Raw genomic sequence first — 13,315 nt, 5'->3', positions numbered from 1 at the left:
GGAGGATCCGATGCTGGAGGAGCACGTATGTTCTTTTCCATTGCTGAATTGGATTGCTGAACTATTTTCGGATGATGGCAGTGATTTCATACTGGAGGCTGTTGCAACTTTCTTTGCATATACTTTCCATTCATGACATACCTGGGAGGAGTGCTTTGTTGTGAAATAGGACTTTCCCCTCGCTGAATTGGAGAGATGGAGTGTGTTCAGCTGATGGAGAATTCAATCACGTGATGTCACTGAGGATAACGTCATTGTGGCACATGACTTTGGATATCGGATAAGTGCCTTGTTTTTTCTCTTACAGACATTTGGATTGATGCGACCTGGTCCTACTTTCATATTTTTGAGACCTGGCGAATAACTTTTGGTTCGAAAGTTTTGTTTTTATTTTTAGACTTGAGGCCACTGTAGGCATTCATACATATTCATTCATACATATTTTTAGCTTATTTTAGCTCAAGATTATTGAACTTTGCTTTCAATTTTTGTATCTGATTTAGTATTGCCTTTTCCCTTATGTTTGACGGTGCTCGGACCAATGGGGGGGTGTCATATGGATACTTCGTTACATATATTGCGTTAAGTTAGCATGAGTGCATTACATGTTTAAACAGCCTTTTTTCCTTCGGCTTCTGTTTTGCACACGACACATACTTGTTGTTGTCGCCTTCACCCTAGAAGCGGTGAGGTGGTTTATTCGAGAATAATATGTTATTTCTATGCTATCAGCTTTGCCTGGTACACTTGGTACAACTGTCTGCACACTGAGAGCTGCACACTCTAAAATTAACCTAACACAAGGTTGCTGGGAGGCTTGATCCTCGCACCACATTAGACATAACACAAATAATGTTGATGCCAACATTTTGGGCTCTACGCGGGTTTAAGATAGAGTTACACGGAATGAACGTAGACACTTGGTGCTGCGCATGAAGAGAGCTGGTAGCTGTTGATGTGAACTGCTCCTACTGACATTGAGAGGTATGGGGCCGCCCTGCTAAAGCCCAAATGAGACCTTCTTAGATATAATATAATATGCTAGATAGGGTGCGCGAAATATAGGTGATATAGATTTCTATAGAAATTGCATTATAACATGCTAGCACCTTTTGCTTACTATGGATTAGTGACTATGCTGCTGACTCGGATTTTTATAATCTGCATTTTGGTATTATACAAGATACTGCGTTTGAGAACTTTGCATTGAATAATAAATATTTCAAACTTGCACTTGTGTTCTTTGACTCTCAGTTTTGGTTTGAAATGATTATATAACGAAAGAGTGTTCATGTGTTCCACGACTCCTGAGGTATTCTAAAGATCATGTTCTGGTTTGTCTAAGACATGGATCATTCCATAATGATCCATGAGACACTGTAGCTAGCTAGGTAAGGAGATTTCTGACACTGAGATGAGTTTTTGGATCATCCTAACTCACTGAGGTTCTAGATCTCTATGCACAGTTCTGTGGGAGAACGGAAACCCTGCTACAGTATGTATCTGTATTGCATAAAAACATAGGGCAAAACACAATAAACCAGTTATCACTTTGCCAACTAGGCAATTGTCAAAACATCACAGATAATGCAATAAGTTAAAGACTTATATGTTGCACACATCATAAAAACAATCACTGTGCACTCAAATGTGAATCCTGAATTAATACTTGTTATTGAGACAATGCAAGGCAGAAATTACATATACCATAATCTGGGCATGGAATGCAGCATTTAGGTTAGTATGGAGGGAAAATACAAGGCTCACCAAACATCATTATAGAACATAAATCACCAACTATGGCCATTACATATCAGTAATACCTGGGTTACAAAAATTCCATCATAAACATATAGATACCATGCCCAGGCCCCTCTGTTATATGTTAGGCACTAATGTTAGCGCCAAGCGTGGGTTACAGGACACCTGCGCAACTTCTACAGTGAGTATGGTAATATCTCTTCGTTTTCCTTAAAATGCGGCAAGTTCCTACTGGGAGGGGGCAATCCTGAGCTCACCGGGCAATGCCATCAAAGAACAAGTGCTCCAAGTTCAGCACATCCGGAGCCTTCCTGGGTCTCCCGCAATGTGATGGCAGAGACAGAACAATGCATACAGCAATCCTAAACTGCAGAAGCACTTGTGCTCCTACTACAAGTAGTATGGTCATTTTCAGCTCTCACACATAGAGCAAACTCATAGCAGCAATCAGGATCTCTGTCGAGAGGTTCCCCATAATGCCGTCTGAACGCGAGTGCCCCCAGGTATGTGCTCAAAAAGGGGGGCACACACGCAATGTGGGCACAGTGCGGAGACATCGCTGAGACACCCATATTGGAGACAAGACTGAAATGCAGCTGCCTGCGAGCGTACGGTGAAGCAGCTCCGGCCCAGCCCCTTTCGGTCCTAGTGCCTCTGTGGTCTCTTCTGACCTGGTCGATGGCATCCTGAACAAGCAACAAAAAGACGCGCTCTCTGGTGGGGGAGGGGGAGGAGCATTAAAGCCCGAGCAGGCAAGACCGAGAGGAAAAAGTGAAAGCAGGCTGGCTGGCGAGTGGTGTGCGATGTGCGCGCACCATGACGAGAGAGGTAAGCCATAAGGCGCCTCTGCTCGTCATAGTGCGCATAACCGCACGCTCTAGGCCAGCCAGCTTTTGGTAGAACTTTTAAAAGTCCACATACAAAATTCTCGCAGAGCAACGCATGCGCTGGCTCAGCGAGACCTAAAAAAATACTCAGTTATTGGACAGGGGACAGAAATGTTGTAATTGAACGTCTCTGTAAAATGTGAACTTATGCTGCTCTGAACAACTAATAGCACACAAAAAAAAAGAAAAAAGAGAACAAAGTAGATAACCTTGTAAAGTGAAAGACAACACTCCTTTTGCTCCTGTAGTGACCCGATTTCATGGTCCTGTGTTTGAATCCTTATGATTTAGATTGCGTGTACACAAAGTAGAAGCAACTGCAGGTGGCGAGTAAAACAATCATTTGCAATGCAATATCTCGCCTTTACGCAAGTTTGAGCTATTGGCATTGTAAATGACAATGCATTTATTTACGTTTTGTTTTTTTAAACATAAATGAAAGGCATTTTCATTTACAATGCTAATAGCTTAAACTCATGCAAATGTGAGACCTATTGAATTGCAAATGCTTGTCTATCCTAGGCAATCAAAATCTGATAAGCAGAAGCTTGCAGACTTGCTTAGTGACCCACTCCTACTTACCAAGGATTTTTTAAAAAGTCACTCTGGTCTACACGAAGTCTAAGAGAGTGCGGTCTGTAAGGCCAGTGGTTGGGGGTTGTTATGTTCATACGGAGAGAAGGACAGTAGAGGAATCAATGTTTATTATTTTTGTGTTTACACCATGTTTACATTTCAAAGCTATGAAACAGAGAGTGCAGAAAATACGATCTTTCTCCCTCCTTGATTAAATGCAATTTTTTTTTTTAAATCAAAACGACTCGATCGGTATTTGTGTGGAGTTGTCATTTCAAGGAAAACAAGGGACTAAATGTGTAATTTATTTTAGGTACGGTCAGCATAGGGGTTCTAACGACCCGGTTTTGGGGTTGTAAAAGTACTGCAGTAGCAAAATGCATCAGACTGCTTTTGCTGTACTCCCAATGAAGCGGTAGGGGCAAATTAAGAACTTGGCTTGGCTACTTAAAACAAAGTAAACTCGTAAAAAGGGACTGGGGAGGGGCGAGGATCGGCTGAAAACACAAGCAGTATTTAAATAAACTCACACATTTTCCCCTGCAAGAGTGAAAGTGGCGAAGGCGGGTCTGAGGCAGGAACAGTGAGTTCAACCGGAGGACATGCGCGGCCATGTGTGCTGCAGAGGTGGGAACGAACTAAAAGGAGGGGATGGGGTGGCCAATATGGGAGAAAAAAATAAAATGCGAACACCATGAAGCAGACATGCCGCCCAAAGCTTATAAAATGAAGCACGGCAGCGGAAACCAGGATTAGTAGTTCATGCATTAAAGCAACAGGAGGTGTGGCACATCAATATGCTGACTAGCGAGTTTGCAGGCACTTAACCGCTGACAACACAATCGCTATTTAAATAAACACATGCATTTTCCCCTGCAAGAGTGAAAGTGGCGAAGTCTGGTCTGGGGCAGTTGCAGGTGCAGTGACTGCAACCGGAGGACATGCGCTGCCATGTGTGCTGCAGAGGTGGGGACAAAGTAAAGGAGTGGATGGGTAGGCAAATATTGGGGGAATAAAAAAATGTGTACACCATGAAGTAGACGTGGCGCCCAAAGCTAAGAAAATTAAGCATGGCAGCGGAAACCAGGAGAAGAAGTTCATGCATTAAAACAACAGGAGGTGTGGCACATCAATATGCTCACTAGCGGGGTAAACAAAAGCAGAGATGCTCTTGGGAAGGGAAAAGCCCGCTACTGCTACATCTGAGACCCAAAGGAAGAGAGCAAGGTTTAACAAGCTGAGAGCTGGAGAAGCGGGGGGTAGCATGGGAAGATGACGTGATTTAGTACAAATGTGCGTTCGGCATCCGTGATACTTTTTGTGCATGCGTATAATGTAAGGTAGCGCATGAATGTCAATGCGCACTATTTAAAAAAAAAACAAACAACTACACTGTGTAAGCGTAACAAGACTGTAGTTATGCCGTGCTGCTTCCGGAATAACAGGTAGTTACGCATCGCGTGAAGAGCCAATAATTAGCGCGCTAACAAAAAAATTCAACGTTAACTAATGGCAAGCAGGCGAGAAATTGCCAAGCAATAGTCGGAGTTTCACCATGCATATAGATTACTAGATGTCTCGGAGAGACCTAAAAAGGCTAGTTTTGATTATCATTAGAATACGTCCTCGCTTTATTCTCTTTAAGGAATGTAAGATGGCTGTACAATCTGATATCGATGTCAGTCTAGTCTACAGGAAATTCTCCACCAAACGCATGTCAGGTGCAGATCCTAAACATCTTAACAGAAATTCTGATCTAAATGTCGACTGATTATCTTTAGTTAATTGATTCAAAAGCGGAGCTGATAGTATAGGGTAACAAAGGGGGGCTTGTTTAGCACCTGCCTGCCCCTGGCAAGTGCTACATTGCACAGAGCCTCCTGGATTGGCCTTAATGAGCAGGCCAGGGGCACCGGACAGCTCAGCCTACAGAATGTAAGGGTCTGCATCGGAGAAGGGAATTGTACAACTTAGTTTACCCGCTCTGCACTGCTGTGGCTGGAGGGGGAGGGGCACGTGAGCCCGACCTGCAGTGTCCCCTGAGATCACAAAAGACATGCTTCAAAAGCGGTGAGTGGGGAAGCAGAAAATAGCCTCCAGTGATCCCAATGGTAGCTTTGAGGACCTGATGGTGCCTAAATTAATCCCCTATAAAAACTTGGCTTCTACTTGTAAGCGGGATTCGCCGAGCCGGACCCCAAAATTTCTAGAGGGCTCTAGAGCATTGCTCTTGTACAATAGCCCCTGGTAGCTTGAATGATCACCTTACAGCCTACCTGACAACCTGCCTGTTCTTAAGATGGCGACTAACAGCAGTTCTGAATCACATCAGATGATCCTCAGCGTCCCAGGTGTCGCCTTTCCCCCGTCCCGCCTGACCCTATTATGGCGAATAAATGGCCTTCTATGAAACTATGCCGATGCCCCACGGGCTGAAACTATAACTGTACTGACAGCGAAGTCCGAGTGCCCTTGGACTTTGTCCGGTGAAGCTGTCCTATGCAGCTATAGTGGGTCCTGGCTCTGGGTCACCTCCTCAGTCGGACATTGTATTTCACGGTTCTTCCTGGTTTAATCTGTCTCTATCCTCGACTGCCTTGACTGCTTTGTTCCCCTTGGAGTACTTTCCCCCTTCAGATCTGCCTGACTCTGTCTGTTTTCCTCTCCCCGGTTTACCTTTCCCCCACTACCTTCCATTCCCCATCTGACATTTGTTCTGGATATGATACACGCTAATATCTTATAATATTGTGTAAGCCAGAGGTCTTCAAACTATGGGTCGCGACCCCAAGGGGGGCCGTGGAGTCATCAGAAGGGGGTCGTACATTCACCAAACTCACGTCTGCCTCGCATCCAAAACATTTCCTCTTCGTTTTGGATTAGAAATACTTGCATCTCAGGAGGCTCTCTTATTGGAGGACTAGGTAAAATAAGACAATCATAATGTGGCAACGTCCTCCAATCAGAGAGACTGCAGCATGCAAACCAGGAAATGCCAGCAAACTTTGTCCATAAAGATGTACCAGAACCTTTGCAATACAGCCAGTACTTAAAAGGAGTTCTGCAATATTCTGCACAGTAACTGCTGCCTTCCTTGGCCATCCCTGCTTTCACCTAGTGTCATGCTTTGTGGCTCGCTGCTGCCTCTTCATCAGGATCTCCTTGTTACTTTTGGCTGATTTCCAAGGCAACCCAAAGTTTCCCAGTTTAATTAGGTAATCTGCCTCTTCCCCTCTGCAGACATTCACTAAAATGATCTTGCCCACACACACAAATCCTTATTTGTTTCCCTGATTGAGCCATGAGGGGATTTGGGAAAAGGCTCCGGTTAATTTTTATTTTCTGTGTTCTGCCCGTTTTTATTCTTTCCTGAATTTGTGTCTACTTATGATGCCTGAACTCCGTGCTCGATTTAATTTATTGCTCCAGAGAAACACAATGGAAGAGAGAATGCTAGTCTTTAAAAATTGCGCGACCTTGTGGGGCTTGATGCTGCTGACAAAGTACATTCACAGTGAAATGCTTGGAAAAGATGTGAACTAAGCAAAATGAAGATATACATATGTGGCGCTACAACATATATATGTTTTTACTTTTTAACTAAGCTTTTAGAGACTAACTTGTTTGTAATATAAGTGCAGTGAATGGACTACTGAAGATGACAAAGTTGAAAGTCTGAAACATCATTGCTTTTACGTTTGTTTAAAGATCACTGCAGAGAAAGATTCAGGCAGCATTGATAAATGAAAGCGTCAATGCTCATGTCATTTGTCTGAACGGAGAATAGATTTTTTCAATAATTGACAAAGCCAAACATTTTTACAGCATCAAAATATTAGATGGTAAAGCTTACACAATTCCAATATTATTAAAACACATTTGGTTGTGCATTCTTTGCTCAAATAAGCAGCACCACAAAGGAGCGGTGTGGGTTATGATGGTACTATTATGTTGTCCACTAAATTGTCTTAATTTGGAGCAGATTAGTATAAACCACATTTACTTACTGAATCTCCCAACCGGCCTCCACTCAAAATTTTTTAACAAGCACTCAAATGTATAAGATTTTTTTACATTGATTTGTACAGATCAAACATCTCACAGGTGGCCTGGAAGCAGAAATGTACTTCAAACTAAACTCCAGGGTTGGGGCAAATAATCAGTTCATTTTTATGAATTTCAAATATTTATTTTCAGTTTGCTTTCCATTTTCCTTCTTGTAGCAGCAGTTTAATATGATGCCTTTGTTCAACTACGGTTGCCACCATTTCCAAAGAAAAGTGCTGGCCATTTGTTCAGGTGTAGAACTCTGCAAAGGCTTGGGCATGGTATTTCAAATTTTAACATAGGTTGCATTTATTTTTAACATGGTGAATTAATGCATGGAATTGTGAACCAGTTCAAATCAGCATTACCAGACAGGGATGAGCAGGCGTCCTGGAAAGAATAAAGGGTGAAGACTGTGTACACCTTCCATTCTGTGTGGCTGTAAGACAGTGTTCAACAAGATATCGTAGACACACTTCAGCAGTGAATGCTTTGTGAGTCTTCAGCTCATATTGAACACATGAAAACATTAATCAACCAGGTACCAGGGAGGGGAGAAGGAGGAAACAATGGTGTGCGGTAAACAGCTGTCTGCGGTAAACAGCTGTCTGTCTCATGTCAAGGTCAGGCTCTCACAGAATCACTGTGTGTGCTGATTTGGAGGCTACCCAGCTCCTCGCCGACAGCCTGTGTGATCTTGAATAATCTAATTTACCTCTCCGTTAGATTACCTGTGGTTGGTAAACGCCTGTGGGTACAATGAACGTCACCCACAAAATTGAAACGGGTGTCTTTTTACTTCCATCTCTAGACGAGTGTATTTTGCTACCTTTCACAGCCTCTCCTTTGACCCTAACCTGTGAAGGCCTTCCCAAGACGAAGGCTCAGTTGAGCCAGTCAGACCATGCAACATGATGTCCTGCACCTGCACCAAGTGCATGGGCACACGGTTTCACAATGGATGTCATTCTCCTTCCAGACACTAAGCCTCCCAATGTACTGAGCGTATGGCCTGCAAAGAAGGGCACTTCTAAGGGGCACTGATGTGAAAGAGGTCATAGGTCACTGTGGCATCTTGGTGTTATACCTTTTAGACTGGAATGTTAGATACACCAGTGCCAGCAGCCTGCATAGAATGTTATGATTAGAAAGTACGAGTTGAGGCTGAGAGGAAGATCTTAGAGTCTCTTTAGTCTTAGAAATGCCCAAGTGACCAATGTGAGCTAAAGAAATGAGTTCACTTCTTATGGACTGTGGTGGAGCTAACCTCGTACCCCTCATTAACAAACCATCATGCTCAGCTAACTGATCTTTGACATGCCAGAACTTCTCTAACATTTCATCCCCCTTTACTCTACACCTCCAACCTGCATTGGTTTGTTTCAAAACTTCAATAAGAACAGAATCATCCTCTAAAGCCTTGTTCCATTTCTCTCTGTCAATAATACTTTTTGTAGGGAACACACCAACTCATCATCCTCATCCAAATCATCATTCACATTAGACTCTTCAGACGGAACATGGCGAGACAACGCGTCAGCAACCTTGTTTTCTACCCCAGGAAGATACTTAACTTCAAAATTATAATCCTGCAATCCAACAACCCACTTAGTGATCCTACTAGATATGGCATCTATACCTTTCTTAATCAGAATTTCACATAGCGGTTTATGGTCCGTTCTTATCACAAAAGAAGTTCCCCACAACAATTTTTTTAATTTTTTTAACAGACCAATATACCGCTAATGCCTCCCTCTCTACAACCGAGTATCTGGATTCTGCACCTTTCAAACTCCTTCACAAAAATAAAATCACAACTTCTACACCTTCACATCTTTGGACCAAAACTGCACCCAGCCCTCTCAAACTAGCATCAGTAATCAAAATTTATTTTTGAGCAGGATCAAAACTATTGAGTTTGGGAGCACAGCTCAATTTCTCTTTCAACAGCAAGAACTCCTCTTCACACTTTTCACTCCAAACAAAATCACATCCTTTCTTCAGTAAGCATCTCATATTGACACAAAGAGAAGCAAAACCCCTTATGAACTTGCTATAATGCTCAGCCATTCCCAAAAAACTCATCAATTCTTCCTTGCTCGTTGGTGTAGACATCTTAGAGATGGTAGATACTAAACTTTCTTTCGGCAGAATTCCCCCTTTAGAGACAGTATGACCTAGGTATTCAATGGAATCTTTCCTAAATTTACATTTCACAATTTTTACTGTAAGGCCAGCATCACATAACGCTTCTAAAACCTTCATGAGTCTCAAATCATGTTCCTCATTATCAGAACCAAAGATCAGGATATCATCCTGATATATCCTCACTCCTTTAATGTTTTTAAGTACAGTTTCCAAAGCACGCTGAAAAACTGAGGCAGCTGAAACTAACCCAAAGGGTAGTCTTACAAAACGGAAAGTACCAAAGGGGGTTATGAACGCTGTCAAATCTTTTGACATTTCATAAAGACTAATCTGATGGTAGGCAGATCGCAAATCCACAGTGCTAAACACTTTAGCCCCCTTTAAAAGAATTAACATATCAGAGATCTTCAGCAAAGGATAATGATCACTTACCACATTTTTATTTAACTCTCGCAAATCTACACAGAGGCGTAAAGAACCGTCCGATTTCTTCGCTGCGACAATGGGGGCGACCTATTCAGTCCCCTCAACTACCTCTATGATGCCTTCTCTAACAAGTTTTTCCAACTCCACCTTCACTTGATCCCTGGCAGCAATGGGCACATTGCGCACCTTGCAACACACAGGAACAGCGTTATCCTTCAATTTTATGTGATGCATATCGTTTTTTAAACACCCTAACTTTTGGGAAAAAACACTAGGAAACTTATTTTCTAGATCATGACTAAATTCTTGATCATCAACTGTTACAGCTTTGAGATCCTGACCAAAAGGCTCTTTTAAATGATTGGAGGTGATGAATTTGGGTCTAACATAACCCCAAGATACCTTTGCGCAAACCAACTTATAATGCTGTCCCCTTCTTGAGACACATACACCTTAGTCGTGGTCATTCTTCTCTTATAATTGATGAGACCCATGAAATAGCCACGCAGTTTGATAAGCTTGCCACCATAGGCCAAAGGTTTGATATCAGGGTGAAATAATTTTGTCTTGTCTCCTAAATTCTTTAAATAAAAATCTTTTGCCACAATAGTTATTTTGGCACCAGAGTCAAATAAGACTCTGGTTTGATGCCCATCAACACAGATCTCATCAGAAGGACAGTTTTCACTTTCTTAATTGCTTATAACTTGCACCAACACTTGACCACAATCAACTTCCTCAATATCTTCCGTTAGTTCATCAAAATCATAAAAAATGTAATTTACTTTACTTCTAAAGTTTTTCCCTTTGCACATATGAGACACATGGTCATTCCTTTTGCATTTATTACAGGCCATTTTCCAACCTGGACACTGCCTATCATTGGCGAAGTGTCCCATCTTGCCACATCTAAAGCATTTAACTTGAGAGAAGTCAAATTTACCCTGAGGTTTTTTACCAGGCATCTGAAAGACTTTGTTAAATAGTTTTACTATGTATTTATTGTATTGTTGTAAGAAGGGAGATGTGTGGCATCTTGCTGCTATACCTTTTAGACTGGAATGTTAGATACATCAGTGCCAGCAGCCTGCATAGAATGTTATAATTAGAAAGTACGAGTTGAGGCTGAGAGGCTGCACTGGAAAGAGTTACCTGATGGATGGGATCCTTTCATCAATAAATCCATCTTAATTCTCAGTTTCCTTTTCTGAGTCATATTTTACATTCACCTGCTAGGGACAAGAGATGCACGTGAGCATAAGTAGTCTGCTTCAAGATGACCTTTGAGTATAACCCAAGCACACAAATCAAAAGGGCATACCCCATGGCCATACGTACACCAAGTGAACATAATTATAGCCTAGGTGACTGGACACTAAAGGCAGCCAGCCTCTAAGCATTTTCTCGTGGCCTTCAGAATTTCTTGTTCACTTGGCCAAGATGGTTACCAAAAACCGAAACAAATAAACCCAAAAGACCACGAACCACAGTCACCCACAAGCCTTTGGTTTTGCTAAACACTGTTTAATTCTATTTCCCCACCGTAAAATGATTTGTCATGGGAATTGGGGGCGCTTTTGGTTCCCGATGATGGTGAGTACCAAGTTCTAGACATTTTGGTCAGGGAGGGGTCGTTATGGCTAAAAATGTTTGACAGTGGGGTCTCGGCATCAAAACGTTTGAAGACCTCTGGTGTAAGCTCACATTTTTCTCCTAAGCATATACTGGTAACTGTAACTGATGTAACTATGTAACAATGTTGTGAAACAATGTCCTGTCTCATGTAAAGCGCTCTGATACCTCCGGGTCTAGCCAGCACTATATAAAACTTTTCATATAAAAATAAAATAAATACATAAAAACCCAAAAGGCTAGTACGCAGTAATCAGAAGTAACTCCTCTGCCAACGATATTCTGTTAATTTTATCAATTATTATTTGAAGTTCTAGTCATCTAGTGTGGCTCCAGCCGTGGTTTTGTATAATAAGCAATGACAAATATCAGAAAAGAGACGCTGCCTATAGAGGCGCACCTTAAACGAGCCCAATGTATATATTTGCCCCCTATTTGACGTAATCAAATATCCCTAGAGATTATTAGTACTTGATTTGCTTGAGCAGAGTCTTCAATTCACCTTCGAGGCTGATGTCACCATGGACACGCATTTGAGCGCATCAGTGAGCAATAACTATTTCCTTGTAAGGAAACTAAAACCCATTTCACAACTGTATTGGACATAAGTTGACTCCTCAATTAAACACTACCTGAACTCCTGCAATGTTCTTGGCTTCCTCTGTCCCTTTTGAGGTGGCTACAAATAGCACAAAATACAGCCATAAGAGGTTCATGGGATCGTCGCACATGCAACGCAAAGTGTACTGCGTGAACCAAGACACTATGTACTCCTGATTCCAGGTATTGACACATGAAAGATATACACGTCAACCTTCCAGAACCAAGCAAGTGGTCCCTGGATGCGAGTCTTACCTTCCACTCCCGGTAGAGAATCTTAATAGTCAGACGGTCTCTGCTTCACTTTCCACATTACCGGACTTCAACAAACAACAGGCCCACGTCCTTTTTAAGAAATATAATGTAATTAAAGGTGACAAATAAAGTAGCGTAGCCTGCCTGGTAAAACGAAGAACTCAACTACTAGGGTCTGCGTAGCCATATTGTCCTAGAAATCCTGTGATTGGTTAGAAAAGCGACACGACCTCAGAAAAGACGGCCCACTCACACCGGAAGATTCCGCCTCTGTTTTGCTGCACCGGAAAAGGCCACTCCGGAAGTGATCGCCTAGCCGCAAACAGCTTGTCGGTCTAGGATGTTACCGCCGCCACCTCCGGTTGAGTGATCACTTGGCAAACTCATCCCGGGGAGCTTTCTACTCTAACAGAATCAGAAAGAGGTTATCCTAGTGTAGACAGATCAGAGCAGACGTAGCGAATGGATGACAAGCAGGCCAATGTGAGCAGAAGAGCGAGGGTTTCCTTAGCAACGACGTTTCTTTGAGCTTATCACGCTGCCAGCAGTGACGTTCGTGGCGCCGGATGTATTTTGTTAGAGAAGGGAAAAGAGCAGCAGCAACGGCTTAGCGTGAGAACCAGATATCGCCCCGGGATGCTATTATGTGGCGCCGGTATGGGATATATGGAGTGAGCACCCAAGGGTACAGTTAGTAGTGAGGGATTGATTGAGCGTGGACACGAAGCAGCGACTTCATGGGTTTCATACATGCAACATTTTAGAACAAGAACATTGGATTGAAAAAAATAGGGACAATTATTTTTTCCATTGATTTCTGTTAAGGCGGAGGCAGTTTTGGACGAGGGACAGCAAAATCTCCAGCTTCGGGTTGGAATTAACAAGTTCATTTCATTGGTGTTATTCTAATTAAGTACGAGTGGGGAACGCTTATTGGACAACTAGGATGTAGGGTGAACCACGCAGTGTGGGGGCAGATAAGG

The 13,315-nt window shown here is 42.5% G+C and overlaps 1 protein-coding gene across 2 annotated transcripts in view; it reads right to left on the bottom strand.

Annotated features, from left to right (window-relative positions):
• Positions 1 to 12,606, bottom strand: part of PICK1 (protein interacting with PRKCA 1) — a 123,488-nt gene extending 110,882 nt beyond the window's left edge. Inside the window, exons 1-2 of one of the 2 annotated variants that reach the window (XM_086934812.1) lie at positions 12,333 to 12,393; positions 10,998 to 11,074 (exon numbers count right to left, since the gene is read on the bottom strand). The gene's annotated coding sequence lies outside the window, so the exon portion shown is untranslated. Of the gene's footprint in view, positions 1 to 10,997; positions 11,075 to 12,332 lie in introns of both variants that reach the window. The other variant, XM_086934811.1, reaches the window with a different exon arrangement.
• Between the last annotated feature and the right edge of the window lie 709 nt (positions 12,607 to 13,315).

The sequence above is a fragment of the Lissotriton vulgaris genome, chromosome 8 (genome assembly GCF_964263255.1).
Source record: "Lissotriton vulgaris chromosome 8, aLisVul1.2, whole genome shotgun sequence".
Lineage (NCBI taxonomy): Eukaryota > Metazoa > Chordata > Amphibia > Caudata > Salamandridae > Lissotriton > Lissotriton vulgaris.
The sequence above is the reverse complement of the archived record's forward strand: the minus strand, read 5'-3'. Positions and strand labels throughout refer to the sequence as shown.